General features: G+C 45.2%; 1 long non-coding RNA gene across 1 annotated transcript in view; it reads left to right on the top strand.

Moving 5' to 3' along the window:
* The first annotated feature begins 274 nt into the window (after nucleotides 1-274).
* The window catches only part of LOC119338272, a 19516-nt gene continuing 12407 nt past the window's right edge, over nucleotides 275-7383 (top strand). The window contains exon 1 of the long non-coding RNA XR_005163894.1: nucleotides 275-381. This is a non-coding gene — a long non-coding RNA (uncharacterized LOC119338272). The remainder of the gene's footprint in view (nucleotides 382-7383) is intronic.

Raw genomic sequence — 7383 nt, 5'->3', positions numbered from 1 at the left:
GCAGACGCCCAACTCCATCTCCGCCGCCCGGTCACCGGACCTCGCCGCCGCGCCCCTCCGGCGTCCCGCGCTTCCCTGTCCCCGCCGCCGCAGATGAGCTCCGCCGCCGCGCCATCTCTCTCCCTCTTCTCTCACCCTGCCTCACTCCATCTCTCTCTCCCCCAGGTCCCTGCCGGAGCTCGGAGCTCGCCGGAGTCCGCGCCTCTCTGGCAGTCTCCCTCTGGCCAGATCCGGTCGCCCCGGACCGGATCCGCCTCGTTCCCGGCCTCGTCAACCCCGCCGGACCTCGCCTCCGACCGGTGTTCCCTCGCTGGAGGCCTCCCTGCGCCGCCCGACGCCATGGCGCCGGCACACCGCGCCCGTCCGCCTCCATGCCCGCGCGTGGGCCCGACCACTCCAAGGCCCAGCCGCGACCCGTGCTAGCCGCAGCGAACCACCAAGGCCCAGCCCAGCTCCCTCGGCCTCCCCGGCCCAGCGCGCTAGGCCCAGCCGAAGCCAGCCAGGCCCAACGCCCCCTTCCAGCCTGCCCGGCCTCCTCCTCACCGTCTGGGTCGAGCGCATGGGTGAGGCCCCCAACCCCTCCAGATTCGGCCCGCATGCGTTTTTTTTCAGTCCTGCGAATTTGCTAATTTCCAGGGAATTACAGATTTGCAGATTGGACCCTAAACTTCATGCATATAATAACTCATGAACCGTGCATCATATTAAAATGTTTTATATATGCAAAATGCTCAGAAAATTGTGTAGATTAATAATATGCCATTTTCATCCATGTTTAAAATGTTTAAATTGATGTTTGCATTAATTTGCTAATATGCCATGTTAAAATGACTTATTTCATAACTAAATAACCGTAGCTCCGTTTTAAATAAACTTTATATGTAAATGGGGTGGAAAAATGCCTAGTTTAACATGGTCCACTTTATGTTGCTGTTTAACAACATTAAAATTGTGTTTAGGGCAGAACAGTACCGAATCTAAAATATGCATATGGGGATTTTTCCGGAATTGGTGTTTTGTGGTTCCGGCCTCATTTAAACTTGCTTAGATAGGTAGTTTTCTTATGCTTCACCCCCTTGACATGTTTAACAACATTTAATATTGTTGGGTACAAAACCAAGAGAGAACTAAATACTTGATGTGGTGTTTTGTCAATATGCAACTCGTTGCATATTGAGCTCCACTTAATTTGTAGTATTGTGTGCTGCAGCTTGCCATGCCATGCCTCATTAAACCGGACATGCATCATACTTGTTTGTGCATCATGCCATGTTTATGCTTGTGCATTTACCATGTTGTTTGTTTCTTTCCGGTGTTGCTTCTTAGTTCCGGTAACGTTGCGATTGTGAGGATTCGTTCGACTACGTCCGTGCGTCTTCTTCATGGACTCGTTCTTCTTCCTTGCGGGATTTCAGGCAAGATGACCGCTACCCTGGATCTCACTACTATCATTGCTATGCTAGTTGCTTCGTTCTATCGCTTTGCTGCGCTACCTATCATCTGTTTGTCGAGCCATCCCATGTTGCCATGAACCTCTAACCTTTGACACCTTTCCTATGCAAACCGTTGTTTGGCTATGTTACCGCTTTGCTCAGCCCCTCTTATAGCGTTGCTAGTTGCAGGTGAAGTTGAAGATTGCTCCATGGTGGACAGGATTTTGGTCGGGATATCACAATATCTCTTATATTATTAATGCATCTATATACTTGGTAAAGGGTGGAAGACTCAGCCTTTTGCCTGGTGTTTTGTTCCACTCTTGCCGCCCTAGTTTCCGTCATACCGGTGTTATGTTCCCGGATTTTGCGTTCCTTCCGCGGTCGGGTGATTTATGGGACCCCCTCAACAGTTCGCTTTGAATAAAACTCCTCCAGCAAGGCCCAACATTGGTTTTACCTTTTGCCTCACCACCACCTACCTTTTCCCTTGGGAGTCGCTCTCTCGAGGGTCATCTTTATTTTAGCCCCCCCCCCCCCGGGCCAGTGCTTGTCTAAGTGTTGGTCCGAACCGAGCAACCTGCGGGGCCACCTCGGGGCAACTCGAGGGCTGGTTTTACTCGTAGCTTGACTTATCCGGTGTTGCCCTGAGAACGAGATATGTGCAGCTCCTATCGGGATTGTCGGCGCATCGGGCGGCTTTGTTGGTCTTGTTTTACCATTGTCGAAATGTCTTGTAAACCGGGATTCCGAGTCTGATCGGGTCTTCCTGGGAGAAGGTCTATTCCTTCGTTGATCGCGAGAGCTTGTCATGGGCTAAGTTGGGACACCCCTGCAGGGTATAATCTTTCGAAAGTCGTGCCTGCGGTTATAGGCAGATGGGAATTTGTTAATGTCCGGTTGTAGATAACTTGACACCAGATCCAAATTAAAACGCATCAACCGTGTGTGTAGCCGTGATGGTCTCTTTTCGGCGGAGTCCGGGAAGTGAACACGGTTTCTGGGTTATGTTTGATGTAAGTAGGAGTTCAGGATCACTTCTTGATCATTGCTAGTTTCACGACCGTTTTGCTTGTTCTCTTCTCGCTCTTATTTGCGTATGTTAGCCACCATATATGCTTAGTCGCTGCTGCAGCCTCACCACTTTACCCCTTCCTTTCCCTTTAAGCTTTGCTAGTCTTGATACCCATGGTAATGGGATTGCTGAGTCCTCGTGGCTCACAGATTACTACAACAACAGTTGCAGGTACAGGTTTTGCGATGATCATGACGCGAGAGCGATGCTTGCTTGCGTTGAGTTCTTCTTCTGCTTCTTCGATCAGGGGATAGGTTCCAGGTCGGTAGCCTGGGCTAGCAGGGTGGATGTCGTTTGAGTTTCTGTTTGTGATTCATCCGTAGTCGGATGATGCTCTGATGTATTGTGATGTTGTATTCGTGTGGCATTGTATGCCTTATGTATGTATCCCCATCTATTATGTAATGTTGATGTAATGATATCCACCTTGCAAAAGCGTTTCAATATGCGGGTCTATCCTTGGTGGGACCTTCGAGTTCCTTTTGGATAGGGTCGCATATTGGGCGTGACAAGTTGGTAATTAGAGCCTCGACCGACCTTAGGAGCCCCTTGATTGTTGGCCGTTGTTGAGTCTAGAAAAAAACTATTTTGAGTCTTAGGATTATATATATCGGAGAGTAGGATTCTTTTTACTCCTCAGCCCCCTTCGTCGCTCTGGTGAGGTCTTCTGACGTAGATGTTTTGTCTTTCCTCTTCTCAAATTTCACTAAAAAAAATTAGGATCACACGGGTATCTTGGAATCGTTCCGATGGTTTTGTGACGAGAACATTGTTCTTGGTGCCTCCTGTCTATTTATGTGGCTTTGACCCGGGGAGTTGAGCTCCGAGGTGTTGTTGTCACAATTTTATCGTTGCAGTTCTGGAATACCTGAGATTTGCCGACATCGAAAATCTCTTTTATGCAGTTGTTGGTGAGATAACCCCGATAACCCAGTACTGGGGCGAGCTCGGGAGTATTGCCATAACTCGTATAACGGATGCTTTTCGAAGGTTGAGGTACACGATTTCCGAAGGTTTCTTGGTTATGTGTTAACGGATGGATACAGCTTGGATGTAGGTATTGTTAGTTTGGGTGGGATATATTGCTTCCCCTATATCCCCAACACCAGATTGCATAACCAGAAAGTTTCAGGAGTTTTATAGGTGGGAATTCAAGTAGCTATAGTTTTATCTTTCCAACAGACACATGATACGATATGGGGTCTATCATATGTTTGTTCCGGCTTATTCTGCAAGCCAATCCGTTGTTTTGTTTTATTTGTGGTATTCGAGTTGCTTCGAAGTCAAATGTTGAATCCATACCTTTCCTAAACGGTGTTCTCATATTGCTATGTGAATACCAATCCTTTTGATCACTGAGGTTGTCATGTCAATTCTTTCCAAGCGTTGTGCTTCTTTTCAAGTGGATCCGATCATTTCAACATTCGCAAGATCATCTCTCAGTTTCCCAACGTTGTTCGTTTCATCCGTACCCAAGTTGCCTTTGCTTTCCCGCCCTCCCACCCCTTTTTCTTCAAGGACTCAGATTTCTTATCCAAGTATCCATTTATTCATGTGAAGTCAGTTCACTCTTTTCAATCAATGTTCCTATCCGGTGATTCTCACGAAGATACTAACGGAGCTTCAAGTTCATTATTCTTCGTCTCTTTTCTTCTCCGGTGGACCCAATTCAAGCTTTCAGTGTTGATCATATCCCTTTCCTCATTTCAAATTCTTTCTCATGCCGGTGTACCTCTTAATCTTTCACTTCTCGCTATTCATTTGTTCTGGAGTGCTGAAGATATCTCGGAAGACTTGTGTTTCCATTCTCAATCCGTTCAAGATATTTCGAGGTTGTTATCTCATTCAAGTCATTTAATTCTACCGGTGCAATCTCCTTTTCAAGCAATCCTTCAACGGTGTTTTCTTTTCAGTGGGCCCTAACCCACAGGTCTTTTCCCAGGATCTTACCTGACTCTTCGAATTATCAGGAGCGATTCTCAAATTCATTTCCAAGTTTGACATAAGAATGAATTTCATCGGTCAGATCTTTTCCAAGATCAATTTCAAATCATTTTTCATTGTTGGCTCAACCTCTCCGTTTGTCATTCTTCCGGAGTATCTCAACAATTCATGGTGGTGTTTCTCATCGTCATTCTCAACATTTGAAGACCGAAGAAGAGTTTCTCTTAAATCTTGCTCCATTCTCTTCAAGATTCATGGTTCTAGCTTGATTCCATCCTCTCATAATTGTTTTCGATTGTGAGAATTTTTTTCATCCATCCGGAGCAATTCAAGAGTCTTTTCAGATTGATTCTCCGTAGCATATCATCTCAGAATTATTCATTCAAGCTTTCAACTCTTGTTCTACAAATCTAACCGGTGCATCGTTCAAATATCCTCTAATCAGTTCATGATCTCTTGGTTCTCATGTATCTAAATCCCCTCAAGTATCTTCTTTCGTTCTCTAATTCTTACCAGTGATTCACCCCTTTACTTCTTTCATTTTCAATTCTTATGGTGGTTCGTTCAACATTTCACTTCCTTCGTTATCATATCAATTCATTTGTTGTTTCCAAATCCTACAGGTGGTTCCATCTATACCTTCCCAAGTTTGCGCCATATCTCTTTAATTTCTTTCTACGAGAATAAGTAGTATGCCAAATTTGTTGTTTGTCATCAATTTAAATTGGTGAAGGATAGGCATGACATAATTATTATTCTTGTTTCATCCAAGTGATTAATTCCTTCTTCCGGAGTTGTTCATCATGTCACATTTCTCGGTTTGAGATGCTTCATCTTTTCTTTTCCGGAGTTCCTAGTTTTCCGCATTATCTCATCGCGAAGCTTCATCTAAATCATTGCAAGGCTTCACCTTGTGTTTTCAACTTCTCTTTCTTTCTATCATCCTTTTATTACGGGAGTTCTTCATGGAGTCTCTACATGATGGTTCATCAAGGATTTCTTTCATTCTCATTTTGGTTCTTCAAGATTTCTCTCAGAGCTAAGATCCGCCAAGCTATACTCAAAAGTAAACATGGTGCTCAACATATGTTTTGTTTTGAGGAGTTCAAGCATTCTCCATCTTGCATTCCAAAGTGCAATTATTTCTACCTTATCTTTTGAGGTGGTGTTATGTCACTCTTGACAATTTTCATTCATGTTTCGCGATTCACATGTTGTCAAGAACGAGGTATTTTAAATCCATCAATCTCATCTTTGGGGTTATCTTGGTATAGATTTCACCTAAAGCCTTCCATTGGGAATGTTGCTATTTGTGGTGCTTATCATTGATCCAAGCTTTCTCCATATCCTTCTCGATGAAAGAGGTTTTTCATCTCTTCGTTGATCTCAAACAAGCAATTGTTTTTCGTTAGTGGCAGAATGTCATCTCATAGTCTTGCGATGTTTCCATAAGCCCACTACAAGCTTATTCTTTTCGTTGTTGGTTTTCCAACAACCCCGTTGTAACCTTTTTGGAAGGGTGCTTTCCAAGCTCATTTGTGGCAGAAATTGTCATTTTCTTCTCCGTCCCTTTATCCCAACAATCTAACTTCTATTCTTTCATCCCGAAGGCATTGTGATGTTGCTCTCTTCACCCATCATCTCCTTTTGTCAAGATCATGTCATTGACGTGCTTATCCATTTAACCGGAGTGTTGTGTTCTCATTCAAGTTCTTCCATCGTATCAAGTTTTGCCTGTCTTTCCAACCTGAGTGTTGTCTGAAATCCTTCTTACCAATTATGCCATTCTTTCAATACTTCCGGAGGCAGTGTGCTGTTGATGTCATCAAGTATCTTCCCATCTTCTCAAGTTCATATTCTATTCCTTCCATGTTCAACCGGAGTGCTGCCCGAATTCTTCCTCTCTCATCTTGTTGTAACCGGAGTGGTTTTGAACCCTATCTTGTCCATTAAACTCTTGATTCATGTCTTTGCAACCTTCAAGTTATCGTAATGTTCCTTGTTCCTCTTTTTTAACAGATTATTTGCAATCTCGTTCATCTCTGTTGTACTCTTTCTTTTATATTGCTCAACCTCTCAAGGTTCGTGGTTTCACTCATTGGTCGAAGAAGCAACTTAGTTTACCTCTTCTCTTCCTATTCTGTTTCCCTCCGGTGCCATCCTAGATCTCGGGACGAGATCCTCTCGTAGTGGTGGAGTGTTGTAACGCCCCGGATGCAACTTTCCATATTCGTAACTCCAACTCTTTCCTTTTCCGAAGATGCTATATGATATTTCCTTCGTGGTTGGGTTTTTGTCTGTTGTTTTGCATTTTGTTCTTGTTATGCATCTCGTCTCATGTCATCATTCGCATTGCATCGGCATCGTTTTCATAAAACTTGCATCCGTTCGGGTTCCGCCGGTTCTCTCCTTTGTCCATTCCGAGCCCCGACACTCTCACACGCGAAGGCGGCACCTCCGAAATATTATTTTATAAGTGGCATAAAAATGTTCTTGGAATGGGTTGCAACTTGTCGTGCGGTCTTATTATAGTGTAGACAGGCCGCCTGCCAAGTTTTGTCGCATTCGGAGTCCGTTTGATAGCCCAACCGTCATCCGTAGCGGCACCGTTGCCGGTACCTTCGTCGGACGTTTCGGTCTCTGAAACTACCACCGGGCCTCTCTCTCTCTTCTCTCCTCTTAGCCCAACCTCTCTTCACAGCCCACTAACCCCTCCTAGCCCTCCTAGCCCACCTATCTAACCCTCCTCCGCTCCGGACCGTCCGATCGAGATCGAATGGCTCCGAAACGGAGCAAAACCCCCCAAAAACTAAACCCTAGCCCCCCTTTCCTATTTAAACCCCCCTCCTTCCAAATCGGGTCGTCCTACCCCCTCCTCCTCTTTTTCCGCGCCCCCAACCCGCAGCCACCACCTCCTCCCTCCCTCGGATC

Source organism: Triticum dicoccoides, chromosome 7B (assembly GCF_002162155.2).
Source record: "Triticum dicoccoides isolate Atlit2015 ecotype Zavitan chromosome 7B, WEW_v2.0, whole genome shotgun sequence".
Classification (NCBI taxonomy): Eukaryota; Viridiplantae; Streptophyta; class Magnoliopsida; order Poales; family Poaceae; genus Triticum; species Triticum dicoccoides.
Note: the sequence above shows the minus strand (reverse complement) of the source record. Positions and strands in the feature narration are given on the sequence as shown.